Consider the following 23,804-nt stretch of genomic DNA (forward strand, 5'->3'; position numbering starts at 1 on the left):
GAGGACGTTCGGCAGAGGCCAGGGCGGAGTCCGAGCCCTGGGGTCGGGCGGAGCGGAGTTCGTCGTCTTCTGGGGCTGAGCCCGAGTCCGAGCCCTGGGGTCGGGCGGAGCGGAGTTCATCGTCTTCTGGGGCTGAGCCCGAGTCTGAGCCCTAGGGTCGGGCGGAGCGGAGTTCGCCGTCTTCCGGGACTTAGCCCGAGTCCGAGCCCTGGGTCGGGCGGAGCGGAGTTCGTCGTCTTCCGGGACTTAGCCCGAGTCCGAGCCCGGGGTCGGGCGGAGCGGAGTTCGTCGTCTTCCGGGACTTAGCCCGAGTCCGAGCCCTGGGTCGGGCGGAGCGGAGTTCGTCGTCTTCCGGGACTTAGCCCGAGTCCGAGCCCGGGGTCGGGCGGAGCAGAGTTCGTCATCTTCCGGGACTTAGCCCGAGTCCGAGCCCTGGGTCGGGCGGAGCGGAGTTCGTCGTCTTCCGGGACTTAGCCCGAGTCCGAGCCCTGGGGTCGGGCGGAGCTTCCTATGGTGCCTTTGGCAGGGCCTGACTGCCCGTCAGTCTCACTCTGTCGAGTGGCACTGCAATCGAAGTGACGCAGGCGGCGCTGTCCTTCTGCCAGGCCGGTCAGTGGAGCGGCGAAGTGACGGCGGTCACTTCGGCTCTGCTAGGGGGCGTGTGTCAGGATAAAGGTGTCAGGCCACCTTTGCGTTAAATGCTCCTGCAATCCGGTCGGTCGGTGCGGCGATTTAGTCAGGGTTGCTTCTTAATGAAGGCAGGGCCTCGGGCGAGCTGGAGATGTGTCCGCCGTTGAAGGGGGGCCTCGGGCGAGACGGAAATCCTCCGGGGTCGGCTGCCCTTGTCCGAGGCTAGGCTCGGGCGAGGCGTGATCGAGTCGCTCGAATGGACTGATCCCTGACTTAATCGCACCCATCAGGCCTTTGCAGCTTTATGCTGATGGGGGTTACCAGCTGAGAATTAGGAGTCTTGAGGGTACCCCTAATTATGGTCCCCGACAGTAGCCCCCGAGCCTCGAAGGGAGTGTTAGCACTCGCTTGGAGGCTTTCGTCGCACTTTTTTGCAAGGGGACCAGCCTTTCTCGGTTGCATTTTGTTCCGGTGGGTGCGCGCGAGCGCACCCGCCGGGTGTAGCCCCCGAGGCCTCGGAGGAGTGGTTTCACTCCTTCGAGGTCTTAATGCCTTGCGCAATGCTTCGGCTGGCCTGGTTGTTCCCTCATGCGAACTAGCCGTAGCCCGGGTGTACGGTCGGGGCCCAAGTTCTCGGGCTGGTATGTTGACGCTGTCAACGGTTTGGCCGAAGCCGGGTTTGCGAGAGCAGCCCCCGAGCCTCTGCACAGGGCGAGAGGACGATCAGGGACAGACTCGGCTTTTTTACATACGCCCCTGCGTCGCCTTTCCGCAAGGAGGAGGGGGGGAAAGCGCCATGTTACCCTCGATGGGCGCCAAACATGGTGTCTCCGGTGAGCTGCAAGCGGGTAATCCGAGTGGACGTCCGTGCCCCGTTCGTTAGGGGTCGGCTAGGGGCCCAGAGGCACGCCCAAAAGTACCTGCGGGTGATCTGCCGGACTCGGTCCCCTGGCGACGGGGTCCGAGGGCTCGATGCCTCCCTCCGATGGGATTCCGTTACAAGATCGCTCCCGCTGGTCTCGGAAATGTCCTAGGGTACCTCGGGAGCGCAGCCCGAGCCTTGGTTATGTATCGAACGTACCCCTGGTCATCCCTCGCTCTGCGTCTGAGGCGGCTGTGAACCCTTCGGGGGCCAGCCTTCGAACCCCTGATCAGTAATGGGCGCGGAGCCCGAGTAGCCTGAGGCGGCCGTGGAACCCTTCGGGGGGCCGGCCTTCGAACCTCTGACCAGTAGTGGGTGTAGGGCCCACGCGATCTGAGGCGGCTGTTGAACCCCTCGGGGGGCCAGCCTTCGAACCTTTGATCAGTAGGGAGGCTCGGAGCCCGGTTCCTTCACGGGGAAGGATCCTTTTCGGGGTATCCCCCTTTCCCGGTCCCTGCTGCAAGAGATAGAGAAAGAGGAAAAACGGAAAAGGATACGAAATCGAACGACGCGGCGTACCATTTTTGGCGCGGTTATTACGGCGAAGGCGAAGCGTCGCCCGCTTCTCCTGCCATAGGTGCCGCCTGTCACGCCGCGGAGTTAATGCGACAGGGCGGGTTGTTGGCGGGGCGGCCGTTGCGCGTGCGCGAGCCGTTCGAGGAACGGATCACGGGCGCGTTGTCTTCACGCCGTGAGAGGATGTCCTCTCGCTGCCCCCGGATGGGACGTGAGCTTGGCTCACGACGTGACCGCTGCTCCCGCCCGCCTGCCACCGTCATTACTGCCGGCCCACTTTCGGCCGCATTGACCGTCGCGCCAGGCTGGCGCTGCTGGGTCGTGTGCCTGGTCGCCTCGAGTCGCGGTATTGGTTCCGCAACCAAAGAGGCGCGGTGGTGGCGCGAGTGGCGGTGCAGTTGCTTGCACGCAGCATCCGGCGCACCGGTTGAGCGACGCGTGGGCCTAGGCCTCCAGGCTGGGTGCGTTGGGAGTCGGAGAAGCGCGTCCACTTGGCGCGGTTGCATGCCGCCTGCATGGCTGCCCGCCTCTTTTGCCCGTTGGTCTGGGCAAAAGGGGAGGGTCACTTGTAACCGCTGGGTGGTTGAGTGCACCACGCGCGGCGGTTTGGCTTCTTCTGCTCCGAGCTGGTTTGCATGACATGCGGGCCCCAGCCCCCGCGCCGCAGGGGAGGGCCTTGGAACGTGTTGGAGAAGACTCAGCCCATGACGGTCGGGGGCGCAAGTAGGGAGAGTCGCCTTTAAAAGGAGGGCGACCCCTTTCGGAAGGCGACCATGTCTTCTCGCTCCCTTATGCATCGCGTCTCTCCATCTTCCAAGCCCCCGGATGGGGGATACCCGTCGTCTTCTCGCCTCATCGTTGGAGGAACGCAACTCCGTGGGAGTTGGTACCTTTCAGCCATCGTTCGGCTTCAAGGATTTTCATCATGCAGCCCAGCTGCACCCCTCCACCGGCGGTCACCCAAGATGGTGACCTCCAGCTTGATGGTGGGGGAAAGCGAGCCGGGCTGCGGCCTCTGCCCCCCCTCAGCCTCAAGGATTTTCATCACCAGGGCTGGGGAGGGGAGTGCGCCGAGTTGGGGTCGGCCCCTGCGTGGGCGGCGGCCCGCTCCTTCACTCAGTGATCATAGGGAAGGGCGGTCGTCGTCCGTGGCGCTGGCAGCTGCAGCGTGCCTGGCTTTCGGACGCGAGTGGCTTCGGAGCCGCTCGCGGCGCCGGCGTCTGCCACGGCAGCTGGAAGAGGTTCTTCCGCCGGCGAGATAGCCAAGGCTGGCCACGGACCGACCTCCAACTCTACGGCCTTCTGCCCGTCCTTGCCTCACGAGTTTGGGCGTGAGCGGGGGCCTCCTGGCAGCAGCACCCGCCCTGAGGTCAGTGCTGCCGCTGTTCGGCCCCACGGAGCAGAAGTCGTCGTCGTCGCTGCTGCTGGAGCAAGTGACGGCGCGTCGTTCGTCGGTCTTCTGTTGCTCCGCAGGCCCTCCCCCCTGGAGTGGGGTTGTTCGCGCCTGCGGAGGGGGAACCGGAGTTCCGTTTGTAGTGGCACTTCGAATGCCAGTGTTTTTGTTCATTATGGCTGTCGAGGCCTGAACATGTATGTAATTTTGGCACGGAGCCGTGTTTTTTCCTCATTTTCGAGCACTAAGACTCGCCTGTTGATTATCTGAACCGCTTCACCAAGCATGAGTCGCCCCGTGTCAAGGTGACGAGTGAGGTATCCGTATCCCGGAGGCGTAGGAGTCCCTCGGCTCGGTCGGCCTTGTTGTCTGAGGCTCCTCTAGCTTAGTTAAAGGGACCCCTTGGCCGCTCTTCGACGAGCCGAGGCCAGGGGTAGCGATATCAGCATGAACAGAGGCGGAGTTGGCTCGAAAATGAAAACCTGGTTGGCCGGAGCCTAGCCGGGTTGCCCGTTAGCGGGACCGATGCCGGAGTTGACCAGCCGAGGCCTCGGGTCGGGCTGGCGCCCTTGGAAGATGGTCGGCCGAGGCCCCAGAGGTGACCGGCCGAGCCGCCTGCTCGGGCCGGATTCCCGGAGAAGACCCTGGCGGCGATGGCCCGGGCGTGGTGATGACGTCGTCCTTCGGAGTGGAGGTCTTCGGACCGCGTCGCCGTCCGAGGCTAGGTCGAACCTCGCCGAAGTTGTCGTCGATGCCGAGGGTGCTGCTGGCCCCTTCCAGCGTCAAGACTCGAGCCTGCAGGATCAGATTGTCTTGTAGCGTGTGCCTTCTGCGGCCGCCGAGGCCAGAACACACACCCTCGCTGCGTTGTAAAGTTGTGTCCCTTTTCCTCTTGTTTCGAGTATCCGGACTTTTTTGTCGGTAACAGGGATGTTTGTGCGAGCGAGAGTTGCTTCTCGCGGAAGGTGATGAGTGAGGTATCCGTATCCCGGAGGCGTGGGAGTCCCTCGGCTCGGTCGGCCTTGCCGCTTACGCGTACTTTCACCCGTCCGTGAGGCCCTGTCACCGACTCAGTCGAGAAGGCTCGAAGGATCGCTTCGGCAGAAGAGCTTCCGAACGTGAAGACTTGTTCGGTCCGCGGAATCACTTTATACGAGGAAAATTTCAACGCAGAGGGGGGTTCCCCCCCCTTTTAGCCCCCGAGGGAGGGTCGGGCTTTGCCGAGGCGAGGCCGACCCTTCCTTGATGACTAAACTTTGCGTGGGTGCGAGGTATATGAACAACTTGAAAATATTTTAAGGGTAGAAGCGACGTAGCTGTTGGATATTCCAAGCGTTGCCGTAGACCTCGCCTTGACTGTTGGCCAGCTTGTACGTTCCGGGCTTCAGAACTTTAGCGATGACGAATAGCCCCTCCAAGGGGGGCGTGAGCTTGTGCCTCCCTCGGGCGTCTTGCCGCAGCCGAAGCACCAGGTCGCCCACCTGGAGGTCTCGGGGCCGGACCCCTCGGGCGTGGTAGCGTCGCAGGGACTGCTGGTACCGCGCCGAGTGTAGTAAGGCCTTGTCCCGAGCTTCTTCTAGCTGGTCCAGCGAGTCTTCTCGGCTAACTTGGTTGCTTTGATCGCTGTAGGCCCTCGTCCTCGGGGAGCCGTATTCCAGGTCAGTGGGCAAGACAGCCTCGGCCCCGTAGACCAGGAAGAACAGCGTGAAACCCGTGGCTCAGCTCGGCGTTGTCCTCAGGCTCCAGACCACCGAGGGAAGTTCCTTCATCCATCGCTTGCCGAACTTGTTGAGGTCGTTGTAAATCCGAGGCTTGAGCCCTTGTAGAATCATGCCGTTGGCACGCTCTACTTGCCCATTCGACATGGGATGAGCCACGGCGGCCCAGTCCACCCGGATGTGGTGCTCCTCGCAGAAGTCCAAGAATTTTCTGCCGGTGAACTGGGTACCGTTGTCGGTGATGATGGAGTTCGGGACCCCGAAGCGATGGATGATGTTGGTGAAGAACGCCACCGCCTGCTCGGACCTGATGCTGTTCAGAGGTCGGACCTCGATCCACTTGGAGAATTTGTCGATGGCGACCAGCAGGTGCGTGTAGCCCCCGGGCGCCTTCTACAAGGGACCGACGAGGTCCAGACCCCACACAGCAAAGGGCCAGGTGATGGGTATCGTCCGCAGAGCCTGAGCGGGCAGGTGGGTCTGCTTCGCATAGAATTGGCACCCTTCGCAGGTGCGGACAATTCTAGTGGCATCAGCCACTGCCGTTGGCCAGTAGAAGCCTTGTCGAAAAGCATTCCCGACAAGGGCTCGAGGCGCTGCGTGATGGCCGCAAGCCCCCGAGTGTATCTCTTGCAGGAGTTCTTGACCTTCGGCGATGGAGACGCATCGCTGGAGGATGCCCGAGGGGCTGCGGTGGTAGAGCTCCTTCTCGTCGCCCAGCAAGACGAACGACTTGGCGCGTCGCGCTATTCGCCAAGCCTCGGCCCGGTCGAGGGGTAGCTCTCCTTGGCGGAGATATTGCAGGTACGGGGTCTGCCAATTTCGATCAGGCGTGGCCCCGCTCCGCTCCTCCTCGACGTGCAGTGCCTCGCCCTCGGAGGCCGAGGGTACCTCGGGCTGAACCGAGGGCGCCTCGGGCCGAGCTGAGGGTGCCTTGGGCTGTGCCGAGGGTACCTCGGGCTGGACCGAGGGCGCCTCAGGCTTGGGCGAGTCGTCGATCTTGACGGAGGGTTGATGCAGATCCCAGGAGAAGACGTCCGGGGGAACCGTTGTTCGCCCCGAGGCTATTTTTGCCAGCTCGTCCGCAGTCTCGTTGTAGCGCCGAGCGATGTGGTTAAGCTCGAGCCCGTAGAACTTGTCTTCCAGGCGCCGAACCTCATCGCAGTAGGCCTCCATCCTCGGGTCGCGGCAGTGGGAGTTCTTCATGACTTGGTCGATGACGAGCTGCGAATCACCGCGGGCGTCGAGGCGCCTGACCCCTAGCTCGATGGCGATCCGCAACCCGTTGACCAGAGCCTCGTACTCAGCCACATTGTTGGACGCAGGGAAATGGAGGCGTAGCACATAGCGTAGGTGTTTCCCGAGGGGCGAGATGAAGAGTAGGCCCGCGCCGGCTCCCGTCTTCATCAGCGACCCGTCGAAAAACATGGTCCAGAGCTCCGGTTGGATCGGAGCCGTCGGCAGCTGGGTGTCGACCCATTCGGCTACAAAGTCCGCCAATACCTGGGACTTGATGGCCTTCCGAGGGGCGAACGAGATTGTCTCGCCCATGATTTCCACCGCCCACTTTGCAATCCTACCCGAGGCCTCTCGGCACTGGATGATCTCCCCCAGGGGGAAGGATGACACCACAGTTACCGGATGAGACTTGAAGTAGTGTCGCAACTTCCGCCTCGTCAGGATCACTGCATACAGCAGTTTCTGAACTTGTGGGTAGCGGATCTTGGTCTCGGACAGTACCTCGCTGACGAAGTAAACTGGCCTCTGAACGGGCAATGCATGCCCCTCTTCTTGCCTCTCGACCACAATCGCGGCGCTAACCACCTGAGTGGTCGCGGCGACGTAGACCAAGAGGGCTTCTCCGTCAGCTGGAGGCACCAAGATAGGCGCCTTTGTGAGGAGCGCCTTCAGGTTCCCGAGAGCTTCCTTGGCCTCAGGGGTCCAAGCGAAGCACTCGGTCTTCCTTAAGAGGCGGTACAGAGGCAGGCCTCTTTCGCCGAGGCGTGAGATGAAGCGGCTCAGGGCCACGAGACATCCCATGACCCTCTGCACGCCTTTTAAGTCCTTGATGGGCCCCATGCTGGTGATGGCTGCGATCTTCTCCGGGTTGGCTTCGATGCCTCGCTTGGAGACGATGAACCCCAAGAGCATGCCCCGGGGTACCCCGAAGACACACTTCTTGGGATTGAGCTTGACACCTTTCGCTTTGAGACATCGGAATGTCATTTCAAGGTCGGGGAGGAGGTCGGAGGCTTTCCTTGTCTTGACTACGATGTCATCGACGTAGGCCTCGACCGTGCGACCGATGTGTTCACCGAACACATGGTTCATGCACCGCTGATACGTCGCGCCCGCATTCCTCAAACCGAACGGCATGGTGACATAGCAGTACATGCCGAAGGGCGTGATGAAAGAAGTCGCGAGCTGGTCGGACTCTTTCATCCTGATTTGGTGATACCCTGAGTAGGCGTCGAGGAAGGACAGGGTTTCGCACCCAGCAGTGGAATCCACGATTTGATCGATGCGAGGCAGAGGGTAGGGAACCTTCGGACATGCTTTGTTGAGACCAGTGTAGTCTACACACATCCGCCATTTCCCCCCCTTTCTTTCTCACAAGCACAGGGTTGGCAAGCCATTCGGAATGGAATACCTCTTTGATGAACCCTGCTGCCATTAGCTTGTGGATCTCCTCGCCTATCACTCTACGCTTCTCCTTGTCGAATCGGCGCAGAGGCTGCTTGACGGGTCGGGCTCCGGCCCGAATATCCAGCGAGTGCTCGGCGACATCCCTCGGTATGCCGGGCATGTCCGAGGGACTCCACGCAAAGACGTCGGCGTTTGCGCGGAGAAAGTCGACGAGCACTGCTTCCTATTTGGGGTCGAGCCCGGAACCGATCCGGATCTGCTTGGAGGCGTCACCTCTGGGGTCGAGAGGGACGGCCTTGACCGTCTCCACTGGCTCGAAGTTGCCGGCATGGCGCTTCACGTCTGGCACCTCTTTGGAGAGGCTTTCTAGGTCGGCGATGAGGGCCTCGGATTCGGCGAGGGCCTCAGCGTACTCCACGCACTCCACGTCGCATTCGAGTGCATGTTTGTACGTGGGGCCGACGGTGATGACCCCGTTGGGGCCCGACATCTTGAGCTTCTGGTAGGTGTAGTTGGGTACGGCCATAAACTTCGCGTAGCATGGCCTCCCCAACACCGCGTGGTAGGTTCCTCGGAACCCGACCACCTCGAACGTCAGAGTCTCCCTTCGGAAGTTGGAGGGCGTTCCGAAGCAGACGGGAAGGTCGAGTCATCCGAGGGGCTGGACGCGCTTCCCGGGAATGATCCCGTGGAAGGGCGCAGCACCTGCTCGGACGGAGGACAAATCGACGCGCAGGAGCCCGAGGGTCTCGGCGTAGATGATGTTGAGGCAGCTGCCCCCGTCCATAAGGACCTTGGTGAGCCTGACGTCGCCGACGATGGGGTCGACGACGAGCGGGTATTTCCCCGGGCTCGGCACGTGGTCGGGGTGGTCAGCTTGGTCGAAGGTGATGGGCTTGTCGGACCAGTCTAGGTAGACTGGCGCCGCCACCTTCACCGAGCAGACCTCCCGGCGCTCTTGCTTGCGATGCCGAGCCGAGGCGTTCGCCGCATGCCCTCCGTAGATCATGAAGCAGTCGCGGACCTCGGGGAACTCTCCTGCTTGGTGATCTTCCTTCTTGTCGTCGTCGCGGGCCCTGCCACCCTCCGCGGGTGGCCCGGCCCTGTGGAAGTGGCGCCGAAGCATGACGCACTCCTCAAGGGTGTGCTTGACGGGCCCCTGATGATAGGGGCATGGCTCCTTGAGCATCTTGTCGAAGAGGTTGGCACCTCCGGGGGGCTTCCGAGGGTTCTTGTACTCGGCAGCGGCAACAAGGTCCGCGTCGGCGGCGTCGCGTTTCGCTTGCGACTTCTTCTTGCCTTTCTTCTTGGTGCCGCGCGGAGTAGACGCCTCGGGAGCATCTTCCGATGGGCGGCCCTGGTGCTGCTTGTCCTTTCGGAAGATAGCCTCGACCGCCTCCTGGCCAGAGGCAAACTTGGTGGCGATGTCCATCAGCTCGCTCGCCCTGGTGGGGGTCTTGCGACCCAACTTACTCACCAGGTCGCGGCAGGTGGTGTCGGCAAGGAACGCGCCGATGACATCTGAGTCGGTGATGTTGGGCAGCTCGGTGCGCTGCTTCGAGAATCGCCGGATGTAGTCCCGGAGAGACTCTCCCGGCTGCTGCCGGCAGCTTCGGAGGTCCCAGGAATTCCCGGGGCGCACGTACGTGCCCTGGAAATTGCCGGCGAAGGCTTGGGCCAGGTCGTCCCAGTTGGAGATCTGCCCCGGAGGCAGATGCTCCAACCAGGCGTGAGCGGTGTCGGAGAGGAACAGGGGGAGGTTGCGGATGATGAGGTTGTCGTCGTCCGTTCCACCCAGCTGGCAGGCCAGGCGGTAGTCCGCGAGCCACAGCTCCGGTCTCGTTTCCCCCGAGTACTTTGTGATAGTAGTCGGGGGTCGGAACTGGGTTGGGAACGGCGCCCGTCGGATGGCCCGGCTGAAAGCCTGCGGACCGGGTGGTTCGGGCGAGGGACTCCGATCCTACCCGCTGTCGTAGCGTCCCCCACGCCTGGGGTGGTAACCTCGGCGCACCCTCTCGTCGAGGTGGGCCCGACGGTCGCGATGATGGTGCTCGTTGCCGAGGTGGCCCGGGGCCGCAGGCGCGGTGTTGCGCGTGCGCCCGGTGTAGGCCGAGGCTTCCCGCATGAATCGGGAAGTCGCGGCATGAGGTCCCGAGGGGTATCCCTGCCTTCGAGAGGCAGAGCTCTCGGCCCGTCGGACCGCAGCGCCTTCCAGGAGATTCCTGAGCTCTCCCTGGATTCGCCGACCCTCGGTGGTTGATGGCTCTGGCATCGCGCGGAGAAGCATCGCTGCTGCAGCCAGGTTCTGACCGACCCCACTAGATGTGGGTGGCGGCCTGACCCTGACGTCGTTGGCGACGCGGTGCTGGAAACCCTGGGGCAGGTGACGTATTTCTCCGGCCGGGGGTTGGCCCGCCCATACCTGCCCGACGTCCCGGCGGATCGGCTCAAGCGCTCCTGCTCCCTCGTCGAGCCTGGCCTGCGCCCCGCGGACTTGCTCGAGCTGTGGGTCTGGACCCCCCGCCGGAACGGGGACCACGGCTAGCTCCCGCGGGATGTCAGCGCGAGGCACCAGCCTAGGGAGATTACCGTCCTCCGGCATGCCGAGATGGTTGCCTTCGGAGGGATCCACTAGCTCGACGTGGCAACATTCGCGGCTTGGGCCGCAGTCCTCGTCGTCGAGGCTGCGGCTACCGTCGGAACAGTCGGAGAGGCAGTAGTCACATGCGGTCATGAAGTCCCGCATGGCACTGGGGTTGCCAAATCCAGAGAAATCCCAACAGATGTTGGGGTCGTCATCTTCCTCGGACCCAGAGGGCCCGTAGGTCGAGACGTCCGTCAACCGGTCCTAAGGCGACCGCATGCGAAACCCCAGAGGGTTTGATCTCGCCTCTACGAGATCGCCCGCCAAAGCAAGGTCGCTAGGCGGGTTGAGGCTGAGTCCAAATGACGCAGGATGGGAATCGGTCGGTACCTTTTGGTCGACGAGCAGCGACATAGTCACGTCGGGGACTGATTGCACCGCCGTCTCAGGTACGAGGGCGACGTCCTGCAAGCTCTCCGCGAGCGCGCTGGCGTCGTCCACTTGCTCGGAATTGGCGTGTCGCGGGGAGACGGCGCTCGCCTTCGTCTCAAACGCGAGGTCGACGCCCGACGCACCCCCCGTTGGAGCGCTGGGGACGTCGACTCGCTCGACAGCCAACGAGGCACAGCCTCCCGCTTGGCCTTGGTTGCCCCGCCTCCTCCTCCGTCGGCGAGGGAGAGGACGGGGCGAGCTCGAATGTTGTTCTTCCACTGCGCGGGGAAGACGTCGTCGATCCCGCCGCCGGTGGGCGGGCTGTCGGCCGCCATTGTCGTCGTCGCGCGGCGGTGGAAGGAGTATCATGTCGTAGCTGTCGTCGAAGGACATGAACTCAAGACTCCCGAAACGGAGCACCGTCCCGGGCCGGAGAGGTTGCTGGAGACTGCCCATCTGGAGCTTGACGGGAAGCTGTTCGTCAACACGCAGCAGGGCCCTACCTGGCGCGCCAACTGTCGACGTTTCGAGACCGGGGTGGTCCCTAAGCCGACGAGTGAATGTCGCTGCGTGCCCCAGCCTAGATGGGTCGAGCGCGTGGGCGAGCGCGAAGGGGGGAAGCGAGGTGGCTGGAGAAGGGCGTGAGAGAGGTGGAAATCCCGCGGCCTTCGTGTTCGTCCCGCGCCCAGGTCGGGTGCGCTTGCAGTAGGGGGTTACAAGCGTCCACGCGGGTGAGGGAAGCGAGCGGCCCCAAGAGAGCGCCTGTCCCATCCTCGTCCCCGCGCGGCCAACCCTCTCTAAGAGGGCCCTGGTCCTTCCTTTTATAGGCGTAAGGAGAGGATCCAGGTGTACAATGGGGGTGTAGCAGAGTGCTACGTGTCTAGCGGGGGAGAGCTAGCGCCCTGAGTACATGTCGATGTGGCAGCCGGAGAGATCTTGGCACCCTGCTGGTGTGATGTCGTGGCCGTCGGAGGAGCGACGGAGCCTGGCGGAGGGACAGCTGTCGGAGCGGTTGAGTCCGTGCTGACGTCCTCCTGCTTCCGTAAGAGAGCTGAGAGCCGCCGTCGTCACAGAGCTTGCGGGGCGCCATCATTGCCTATCTGGCGGAGCTAGCCAGATGGGCCACCGGTCTTGTTCTCTGCGGCCCGAGTCAGCTCGGGGTAGGGTGATGATGGCGCTTCCTGTTGACGTGGCTGGCTTGCGCCCTAGGTTGGGCGACGTGGAGGCTCCTCCGAAGCCGAGGTTGAGTCTGTCTTCCGTGGCCGAGGCCGAGTCCGAGCCCCTGGGTCGGGCGAGGCGGAGGTCGTTCAGCAGAGGCCAGGGCGGAGTCCGAGCCCTGGGGTCGGGTGGAGCGGAGTTCGTCGTCTTCTGGGGCTGAGCCCGAGTCCGAGCCCTAGGGTCGGGCGGAGCGGAGTTCGTCGTCTTCTGGGGCTGAGCCCGAGTCCGAGCCCTAGGGTCAGGCGGAGCGGAGTTCGCCGTCTTCCGGGACTTAGCCCGAGTCCGAGCCCTCGGTCGGGCGGAGCGGAGTTCGTCGTCTTCCGGGACTTAGCCCGAGTCCGAGCCCGGGGTCGGGCGGAGCGGAGTTCGTCGTCTTCCGGGACTTAGCCCGAGTCCGAGCCCTGGGTCGGGCAGAGCGGAGTTTGTCGTCTTCCGGGACTTAGCCCGAGTCCGAGCCCGGGGTCGGGCGGAGCGGAGTTCGTCGTCTTCCGGGACTTAGCCCGAGTCCGAGCCCTGGGTCGGGCGGAGCGGAGTTCGTCGTCTTCCGGGACTTAGCCCGAGTCCGAGCCCTGGGGTCGGGCGGAGCTTCCTATGGTGCCTTTGGCAGGGCCTGACTGCCCGTCAGTCTCACTCTGTCGAGTGGCACTGCAATCGAAGTGGCGCAGGCGGCGCTGTCCTTCTGCCAGGCCGGTCAGTGGAGCGGCGAAGTGACGGCGGTCACTTCGGCTCTGCCGGGGGGCGTGTGTCAGGATAAAGGTGTCAGGGCACCTTTGCGTTAAATGCTCCTGCAATCCGGTCGGTCGGTGCGGCGATTTAGTCAGGGTTGCTTCTTAACGAAGGCAGGGCCTCGGGCGAGCCGGAGATGTGTCCGCCGTTGAAGGGGGGCCTCAGGCGAGACGGAAATCCTCCGGGGTCGGCTGCCCTTGTCCGAGGCTAGGCTCGGGCGAGGCGTGATCAAGTCGCTCGAATGGACTGATCCCTGACTTAATCGCACCCATCAGGCCTTTGCAGCTTTATGCTGATGAGGGTTACCAGCTGAGAATTAGGAGTTTTGAGGGTACCCCTAATTATGGTCCCCGACAGGGCTGGAAGAGACGGTCGTTAGTTGTTGGCTTTAATTTAACCAAAGATTAGGAATCGATGGTTTTGCGCGGGGATGGATCCAGCGGTGAGGCGGGGCTCGAGCTCCCTACCGCTTCGAATCCTATGAAGCCCCACTACAGCCTTCTTTAATCTAAAATGTATACAATATAATGTATAATGAGCTTTTATAATACAATAATTTAGTTCAATAATTTAGTTCAATATAATGTATAATGAGCTTATTAGTTTATTAATTGACATTTTTCCACTTATGAAAAAGAAAATGGTCTATTATATTCTCTGGGAAGCATCGTCCTCGTCTATTCCTATCTGCATGCCAGTATCACTTTTACGTTCGCAGACAAGGTGAGCAGAGATCGATCTCCTTGTGATCTGCAACTGCAAAGATGCCGGCCGGCCGCACCAGGTCATGTCACGCGACCGAGCTGCATGGTACGCGGGGGCGATCGGCATGCAATCAGCATGGGCACCGAACAAATCATTACGGTTACCGACGGAGGAGAACATATTCGGGCCATGTGCATTGCCCAAAAAGGGAAAGATCAAGATATCTCTGTGCGGCGAGCGGCATGGGCCGCTTTGATCCGGCCCACTCTTTTCGGCGTCAACCCGATCCGTGACCGCTATACTATAGTCTATAAATGGGGGCGCGGCGAGGTGGCGCAGCAACCATCGACCAGCCCCCAATCGGGAAAGTTTTAGATCAGAACCGTCAGAGTAACTCCTAGCATGGTTCTGTACAGAGCAGGAGAGGAGGGGCCTCGCATGGCGATGAGAGCACTGCTCTGGTAGCCAAGGATGACTTGCCTGTGGCCTCCATCAGTCGCAGAGGACGCTGTTCTTCTGCTTGTGGTTGTCGATCGCAGGCAGTCTCCTTGGCTAGCCCGAGCGGCTCTCATCCACCATGCCAGGCTCGTCTCTTCTATTTCTTCAACCCGACTCGTTCACGCCGGTAATCAAAGAACATCTAGTTTTTTTTTGTCTATGGGCTTGTTTGGAAGCACTGAGAAACTGATTTATGAAAATTAAGTTGGTTCTAAATATAATAGTTTAAACTCCATTTTATAAAAACCAGATTCCCAATTTCTTAGAAACAAAGAATTAGAAACAAAGAAGCTAGCCATTCCTAACTAAAACCAATTTATGAAAAATAAGGTGGTTCCAAACATCATAAACTATGTATTTTTATAACCCAGTTTCTAGAAATTAGAGATATAAACTAGATTTTTAAAAAACTAGATTGCTTCCAAACATGACCCTAAATAACCTACAAATATTTTCTTTTGGAAACACGGTTCCGTTCCGTCTATGTTCTCTCGTCACAACCTTGGTGTGTTCTGTGACCTATACAGCCAGGAACGAAGGGAAACGGGGAACGAACACGCGAAGGGTGCAGATGACAGGACGACGATGGTCAGAGACCAATTCATGAGTTTGACGGCACTTATTTGCCCCTCCTCCCCCTGTTCATTTATTTCTTGCTGCTTCAGAGCACAGAGTGAAGCTAGAGAGAGGTGGCTATGCAATGGAATACTTCCTTTAGTTAGAGCTTTCTTACGTACGATCCTCCGGCAGATGCACCAAATTTAACTGACAGTATCAACGATAAAGATGATGCAACATTGTATCCACTAATAACAGATCTAGAATTGTGGCACATGGTACATAGAGTTTATACTAGTTCAGTACTCTCTCAAATAACGCAACATAGTGTCATAGTGCTAGTGTGGAAAATATGGGCCAGCACGAGCATGGATAAAAAAACAGAAGTCTAAAATACACACCGACACAAAATAATATGGACCGGGCTAGCACAGCCTAACACCGGGTCTGGGCCGGACTTAAATTCCGGCTCGTCGGGCTCCATCACGACACACACGCATGGTCCGGCACAACCCAATGAGATCCATATTGTTTAATTCTTTAATTTAGTAAGTTACAAACTTAATGTGGCTGTAATATTTAGACTTTATGCGGTCAAATGATACTCATATTGTTTAATATCTTTAATTTAGTAAGTTGTAGATTTTATGTGGTTGTAAAATTTGAATTTTATATGATTCAAATATATGGGCCGAGCTTGAGCCGTGCACGACCCAACGAAGCCACGACATGTTTTAGGGCCGGGCTGGACCGCTGTTTCTACATTTTAGGCTAGCACGATACGGTCCAAAAGTTTTTTGTACCTTCTTGGCTCGAGCCTATTTGGTCCGATGCACGATGGACTCGGTTATTTCTTAAAATTGGGAAGAATATAATGGATATGGTGAGATTACATTTTCAGGCAAACTATATATATATAGTATTTAGAGCCCTGAGCTCTCTCTAACTATTGGAAGACCCGACCAGCAAACCACTAGGTGCGCGGACCGCACCGTACCGACCAGGTGCGCAGACTTTTTGGCTCACTGTACCACCTACTTAATTATAACTACGTGTTATGCTCAATTGTGGTTTACACACTTTTTTGGTATGCGCATGTTGTACACAAGTTTACGCTTATTTTGTCATACTGTCTGAAACCACTTCCTGTACTATCATATAAAACCGACCGCGACGACTGCTTTGCCCGAAAGGACTAGGGTTTCAGCGGCGGCGGCTGCCGAGCCCCATTCCCCGATCTGAAGCACCTCAAACCACCGCTCTGCCCCAGATCCAGATCCACCCAGCTACTGCGGCGAGCCCGTGGGGACGGTGGCGGGGGAGGACCCGAGTGCACGGAGATGCTCAACTACGACCAGGTCTTCATCAGGGACTTCGTGCCCTCCGCGCTCGCCTTCCTCATGCACGGCGAGACCGAGATCGTCCGCAACTTCCTCCTTCACACCCTCCAGCTTCAGGTGACCTGATCCCGATCCTGCTTAATAGTTTCTCGTATGGACCATTCCTTGATACCTTTCGGAAACCATTTGTGATGCTGCCGTGAAAGGACCCGACCTCAAATCTGTGTGCGCCCACAGTTTTGGAACAGCAGCAGCCATAGTCGCCTGGGGGCTCAGGTGTGGCCGTCGTCGCGGGGCCTAGCCCCAGCCGCGGGCTCGGCCGCGATCCGCGGACGCTCTGCTGCCAGCCGCGGGCGTGCGCTCTGCCGCCAGCCGCGGGTCCGACCGCCTACGGGTGCGCATCCGGCCGCCGCCGTCGAGTCCATCTTGGAGGCAAGGAGTGAGCAAGGCATCGAGCTTCCCCACCAAATTATTCCCTGACGGTGCACGGGAATGGCCAGGGAAATCCATGGTCGCCAGATATGCGCCTACTTATTCCTCTCCAGTCCCCAACGAGAGATTCAGGTAAGGACTATTTACTTATTTCAGTACCATATTGGTTTTGGTCAAGATTAGAGACTAATATGCAGTGGTTTAGAAACTATTGTGTTATTATTTTTATTACTTCAGATTTAGTTTTTTGATTGTTTTTATCTAGACTTGGGGCCCTCATTTAATCTCATTACTAATATGTGGCCTGCACATCAATACATCAATAGAGTCCCTAATGTCTATTGTATTGTTCTGATTCTATAAAGTGTACAATGGTTCACAATATCTGTGTGAACAGGTGAAACGTGAAGAGCTGCTTGAGTATGCCCAAAGTATCATTTCAGGATTGAAGAGAAATGATGAAATTGTGAGGTGATATAATAGAATCAGCTAATTACCTGTGAATATATTATAACGATATAATAGAATTTTGAGGTAATACTACTTCTGTTACATCTAGTGCTTCCTGTTTTGGACATACATGTGGTCAGGCTTTCTAAATTTTTGCTACCAATATAGTTCTGGAAATTAGTTGGAAAATATGATAATTGCATGTAGATTTGTAATTTGAAGTACTATTATACAATTTCAAGTTATTAAATTTAAACCTTCCTTTTGTAATAGTGCATACATATGCTACACCCACCTCCGCCAGCATTTAGCATCATTGTATTATCATAAAACCATAATTTCTAGGTAGTATTTAGTTGTTCTAGTCTATTAGGTGAATGCTTTTAATCATTATACCATTTTCTGTTGAGCTTTACTAAGGAAAGTAGTGACACGACTCGTGAATAGCTGAACAAGACTGATCTCAGTATGCTGGCGAAAAAATGGTGAATTAGAGTAATCAATCATATTATCTTCCATATTTGCATATAATTATACTTTTACAGGTGGTATTAATGGAGAAATATCAGAAATAGCTGAAATTGAAGCAGCATCAACAGGTGAAGCTGCTCGACTTAGCTGCTCTCCGGCGTGCTCCACCCGGCGCTGTTCGGCAACCTCACCAGCCTTTTGAACGGTAAGATTTGTTATTCTTTAGTTATACAATTTCTAGTAGAGACAACTTAAGTATTACAGCTATGTGTTAGGGAGGGTTCAAGAAAAAGAATGAATTTTGTATTCAGCATATGTGCATAATAGGGCTTTGATTCTCAAGTCCTGCAATATTGGAAGTATGCATAACAGAGTTTATTAAAGAAAGAAATGTCCTTACTTGCTGGCAGTTTATCCATTGTATTTTTGTAAATTAAGGTTATTAAAGAAAGAAATGTCCTCACTTTCTTCGAAAAATATAGTATCTCATGGGTTAATTTATGATATTAGCACTTGCTACGGCCTATAGGGTTTATATAGGTTCACAACTTATTATTGTCCACTAGGCTTCTCCAGCTGCATTGTTTTGTAAGGGACATAAACTAGCTAATTGTTGTGACTTAATTACTCCTCCATTTTCCCTATTGATTAAACTGGTATATAGGTTCGTGGATTTACTTATGCTTATTCTGACGTGTCTTTATGATTTATACAGGCTTACACAGACCTGTTTTGATAAGAGCCAAGCAGCGATTCTTCCATTTCGGACCACGACCTAGCTAAAGGCTAATGATTCCAAATGTCTGAAGTACCGAAGACAGGGCTTAGCTCCTCGTTTTTTGTCATGTCAAATAAATCGTGTATGAATGCAACAATATTGGCAAAATATCGTTGTGCTTTATATTTTGATATACTGTGAACAAAACAAGTGCCCTATGAGACCATCATGATTTATGCATTTTCAAACTAAATTTTACGACACTTCTTGTTGTGTTTTATGCTTTCATTAAAAAAACAGTCTTACTGCGTTTTACGCCAAATTTATGACACTTTTTGATGTGTTTTACAACAATCTCTTGCAAAGTGAGATTGTGCGTGTGTTTTATACTAAATTCCGTACTCATTTACGCTATTTTAGCTCACGTTTTACGCTGAAATCATTCGAGCCAGCGCCCGCGCACGATCGGCTGCACGCGATTTTCACGCCATAATTTTGGGCTCTGTTTGCTGTTACAAAACAGATATAGGATTTACGCTAAATTTCGTACTCATTTATGTTGTTTTAGCTCACGTTTTACGCTGGAATCGGCCCGAGCCAGGACCCCGCTCACGATCGGCTGCACGCGATTTTCACGCCGTAATTTTAGGCCCCATTTGCTGTTACAAAACAAATATAGGATTTACGCTAAATTTCGCACTCATTACGCTGTTTTAGCCCACGGTTTACGCTGGAATCCGCCCGAGCCAGAACCAGAACCACATACTGCATGATTTATGCTGTCAAGTACATGTCATTATGCAGTCGTAAACGCTGTTGGAGATTTTAAATGTTGCATGGTTTACGCTATCATGTCTCACAGCGTTATGCAATCGTAAACCGGCATGCACATGCAAATATTCGTTCCCATGAATCGTGGCAGAAACTTTTCCATTTATGCATGAGTTATGCATATTTCCACATACCTTTATGCGTGCGTATATCGGTTGCAGCGTCTCAGCCGGGATACGTTGCTATCCTATGCATGGCTGACGCAAGCTGGCGTCCAGTGGGCCGAACGCGACCCGATCGGCCTCCTGGCTGGGGCTTCGTCCACTAACGGAAGCCCAGGGCTTCCATTACCTCTTCCCTATATATGTATATAGGGTAGGTATAACGGGAGTCCTAGGCTTACAATAGTTAAAGAAAGTTCAGGCCGACCACCCCTACAAACTGGTTCAACCCAGCGCGCACAACCAGCCTGTCGGGTGCGCCACCTGCCCCACGTCTGTTAGCGCAAAAAAAGGAATGCAAGCATGAGTCAAACACGATCAATGCATGCGCGTAAATTTAGGAAAAAATGTGTGGCGGTTTCTATTTTTAAATGCTTTATTTCCTCCATAATTTTAGGATCGCTGCAACAGCCATGCAGCTAGACACGTAAGGATCATTTTATGATATATACGACTAAATATGCTACACTGTGTAGATAATTATGCAATTCGGTATGCTGCGTAAAAATCTGTTACCAGCTGCATGCGCACGAATTTATGATGAAAATAATGTGCAATGAAAGGAAATAAATTGCATGCATAGAAACAAAAAATCGTATTTAATGTTTAATTTGCTTCATAAATATAGTATCCCTCCAACAACCATGCACCTAAACACATTAGAACTAGTTTATGATTTATACTTATACTAATTATACTACACGGTGTAGATATTTATGTAATTCGGTACACTGCGTAAAAAATCTAGCATGTTGTTCACTGGTGGACGCATATCTAGGTTGTAGCGTAAAAACCTTAAGTTTTAAGCATAAAATCTCTCAATTATAAGCGTAAATACCTGGCCAATGTGAAAGATTGATAGCTCTGGTAGGTTGTTATTACGATCCTATTTTTATGGCAGATTCGAAAAATATGGCAGCCGCATGAATGCAGTTTATATTTTTATACATATCCTAAAATTATGGCAGATTCGAAAAATATGGCAGTCACATGAATGGCAACACGTTCCATTGCATGCGCGTAAATTTAGGAAAGATATGTGTGGCAGTTTCTATTTTAAATGTTTTATTTCCTCCATAAATTTAGGATCGCTGCAACAGACATGCAACTAAAACTCGTAATGACATTTTATGATATATACTGATACTAAATATGCTACACTGTGTAGATAATTATGCAATTCGGTATACTGCGTAAAAATCTGCTACCAGCTACATGCACACGAATTTATGATGGAAAGAATATGCAATGAAGGGAAATGAATTGCATGCATAGAAACAAAAAACGCATTTAATGTTTTATTTCCTTCATAAATATAGGATCCCTCCAACAGCCATGCAGCTAAAACGCATTAGAACTAGTTTATGATGTATACTGAAACAAATTATACTACACGGTGTAGGTATTTATGCAATTCCTTACACTGCATAAAAAATCTGGCATGTTGTTCACTGGTGGACGCATCTCCGGGTGGAGCGTAAAAACCTTAAGTTTTGCGAATAAAATCTCTCAATTATAATCGTAAATATCGAGTCAATTAGAGGTTGGTAGCTTTAGTAGGTTGTTATTACGATCTTATTTTTATGACAGATCCGAAAAACATGGCAACCGCATGCATGCGGTTTCTATTTTTATACAGATCCAAAAATTATGGCAAAATCGTGGGAGTTTCCATTGCATGCGCGCAAATTACGAATAACATAAATCAAGGAATTACCTTTCCAATGTGCATGCAGTAAACTGATATACGAACTCTGTGTTCAAGCATAAAATCGTACAATTTTTAGCGTAAATAATATATGTGCTAGGCATAAAACACAATAATCGAAAAGAAAACTGCGCCGGATCGGATGATATCACGCGGGATCATCGTTGCGCGCATCTCGCGCCTTCCGTGACGTCGCTCGCTCGAACATCGCGCCTCATGCGTCGCCATCGCTCGCACGTCGACGGGCGTCGCTTGCTCGCCGGCCTTGGAAGTGTCGCCTCCTCGAGGCTTCGGGGACGCCGCCGCTTGCCCGCACAAGGGCCCCGCTGTCGCTCGCCCTCTGGATCGGGGAACCGCCGCCACTACTCCGGATCGAGGAACCTCCGCCACCGCGCGTCGAGGTAATGGAGTTGTGGCCACCGGCCTGGGAACCGCCGCCACCGCACAAGGGCACTGTCGTCGCTCGCCCTCTGGATCGGGGGCCGCCGCCGTCGGCCTGGGAACCGCCGCCACCGCATTTCGAGGTCGGGGAGCCGCGGCCACCGCAGCCACCGGTCGGGGGTCCACCGCCGCGCGCGCTATCAGGCAACCGCCGTCGCTAATGAATCGAGATAGGGCGTGAAAAACTGAACCCTAGCACTACAGATTTTCTTTTATAGACGTCTGGACCTCGTTCGGCTCGACCGGATTGCACTGTCTGGCATGGGCTTCCTTTAGTTATTAGAAGCCCAGAACTCCTAATATACAATCTCTACTAACTATTAAGACTCTAATGTAGACTGCCCCCGCCTCTACGCCCGCCGCAATCCCCCCGTTCGCCGCAATCCCCGCCCACCCTCCCGACATCGACGCCCCCCGCTCGCCGCAATCCCCGCCCACCCTCCCGACATCGACGCCTTCCTCCCCCGCAAGACGAGGCTATCGACCCCGACGTGGCCTCGGCGGGTCTTCACGTCTCAGAGCGGATCGGCCGCGACGCCGTTTCCTCTCCGCGGATCGAGCCCAGAACCACACCGCGCGCCATGCGACCACCGAGAGGGCGAGGCGGTGGTGGCCGGTTCGGCGGAGGAGGAGGCCGGGGCCGCGGCAGGGCCCGATTTGGCGGTGGTGGCCGGGGTGGCGGCGGGGGCCGCTTCGGCGGCGGGTTCCGCGACGAGGGCCCGCCCGCGAAGGTCGTCGGTCGGTGCCACCCATACTCAAGGCCGCGCCACAGCAGTCCTCGTCTCCTCGATCGATGCAACAATGGCTTCGGTTAGTCGTCGCGTCCTGCTCGCGCTGCTATCCCTTCTCCTGCTCGCGCTCCGGCACACGGCGCTGTCCGCTCTCGGGGCCACATTCCCGGGCGACAAGGCGGCGCTCGCGGCGCTGAGGTCCGCCGTGGCCGCGTCCTCGGTCCCGCCCCACTCCTGTCTCTCGTCGTGGGACTTCTCCCGCGACCCCTGCGCGGCGTTCCCGTGCGGCGTCCGCTGCTACACTCCTCCCGCCGCCAACTCCTCCTACCTCCGCGTCACCGCCGTCGCGCTCGACCCCGCGGGCTACTCTGGCGCGCTCCTAGCGGCGCTTCTGTCCTCGCTCCCCTTCCTTGCGTCCTTGTCCCTCGCCGACAACCGGTTCGACGGCGCGCTCCCGCCCATACTCCTACCCACATCCCCGTCAGGGTATTGGCTCCTTTTCTGGTATTCTCGTTTTTCTGACCTTCTGGTGGGGTTTCTGTCTGTCTTGGCGTGCGCAGAGGTTTCGACGTTCCTGCACGCGTGCGAGGGGGAGGCATTGACGAAGCTCACCAACGAGAAGGTGGCCTACTTCAACGCGCCCATCTATCTGCAGAACAAGACCCAGATTGGCAAGGTTGAAGAGATCTTCGGCCCCATCAACGAATCCGTGAGCACCTCCTCGCCTCCCTAATCTAAAAAAACTACTCTTTTTTACGTCCTCGTGGGTACTCGAGGTTGTGGTGCATTTCTAATGTGGTAAGAGCAATAATATTGGCGTAGCTTGTTGAAGGTGTTTTGCTTATAGACGGTGAGGATTTGGTGCGCGATTTTGCATATTTGTAGTCTTGTAGTGAGGTCATATTTGTAGTCTTGTAGTGAGGTCCTTGTAATAGCAGTGCACCACCGCCGCCCGAAAAACAAGCTCAAACCTTAACCGCCGACGATGCCAGCACGATGGCCCGCTACGACCCCGCCATCACTATCTTCTCCCCCGACGGCCACATCTTCTAGGTGGAGTACGCTCTTGAGGCCCTCCGCGGCACGAACACCGTTGTCCTCGGCGTCGAGAAGAAGTCCACACCCAAGCTCGATGACTCCAGGTAGCAAACCCTCTGCCCCTCCTTTCTATCATCCGAGCACATCTTTCATACTAAGCTTTTACAGGAAGGTTCAAGGAATGTGTAATTAGTAGTAGCCTTCCAGGGTGCATATATTCATCATTTGACTATCTCACCTGTGTGAATTATGTGTTCATCACCACCACTTTACAACTCCTTTTTTTCCTTCTCAAGCATCTCAATACAGTTGCCCCACCGCAACGATTGTTTTCAAACAGTGTTTTGGTTTAAGATTGAATTGGTCTTGTTTTAGTTTCAGTGCCCCCCTTGGTGCTTTGTCGGTAAAAAGAACCTTGGTGCTTTGTCGGTAAAAAGAACCTTGGTGCTTTGTCGGTAAAAAGAACCTACAATGCAATAGAAAATAGACTGAAACATTTCAACATTTTGAGTGCTGCAAACATATGAGTCTTTTAAGTAGATGTTGTTATCTGCTCATATCATGCATTTTTGCTCTTCAAGTGGTGTTGTTTTAAATACTAGAGTATATCTACGAACCTTCTTTCAAGGTTTGCTGCTTTGATTTATCTCTCAAGTCCTTTTGTTCTTTTAGGCGCAAAGTTATGTTTGCTTTTATTTGGGTTGCAAGAGGAACTAGAACCGTAAATGGGGCTGCCTCGGCGAAGGCACTATTCAAGCTTCACACTTAGTTTTCTGTACGGATGAGAACAACATACGAGGCAAGTGGTGAACGGTGGGCAAATATACGTGGAATTACATCTGCAGGTCTGATGTTGTCTCTTCTTCCCACTATCTCTTTCGACTCCATTCAATTTTCCTCTCCAATTTTACTCTTTTTGATCAAGGCAATTCAATAA

At 55.5% G+C, this 23,804-nt stretch overlaps 1 long non-coding RNA gene, 1 other non-coding gene and 1 pseudogene across 2 annotated transcripts; all 3 read left to right on the forward strand.

Moving 5' to 3' along the window:
- Positions 1-13,830: 13,830 nt before the first annotated feature.
- On the forward strand, positions 13,831-14,820 carry LOC115032956 (MIR169kHG). The gene is made up of 2 exons (NR_163724.2): positions 13,831-14,115; positions 14,516-14,820. It is a non-coding gene; the product is annotated as an MIR169kHG (long non-coding RNA).
- Positions 13,933-14,065, forward strand: MIR169k (microRNA MIR169k). Its single transcript, NR_121089.1, has one exon. It is a non-coding gene; the product is annotated as a microRNA MIR169k (primary transcript).
- Positions 14,821-21,679: 6,859 nt separating the features above from the next.
- On the forward strand, positions 21,680-22,667 carry LOC103632965 (putative H/ACA ribonucleoprotein complex subunit 1-like protein 1; annotated as a pseudogene).
- The last annotated feature ends 1,137 nt before the right edge of the window (positions 22,668-23,804 follow it).

This window comes from Zea mays, chromosome 7, assembly GCF_902167145.1.
Source record: "Zea mays cultivar B73 chromosome 7, Zm-B73-REFERENCE-NAM-5.0, whole genome shotgun sequence".
NCBI classification, from domain to species: Eukaryota; Viridiplantae; Streptophyta; class Magnoliopsida; order Poales; family Poaceae; genus Zea; species Zea mays.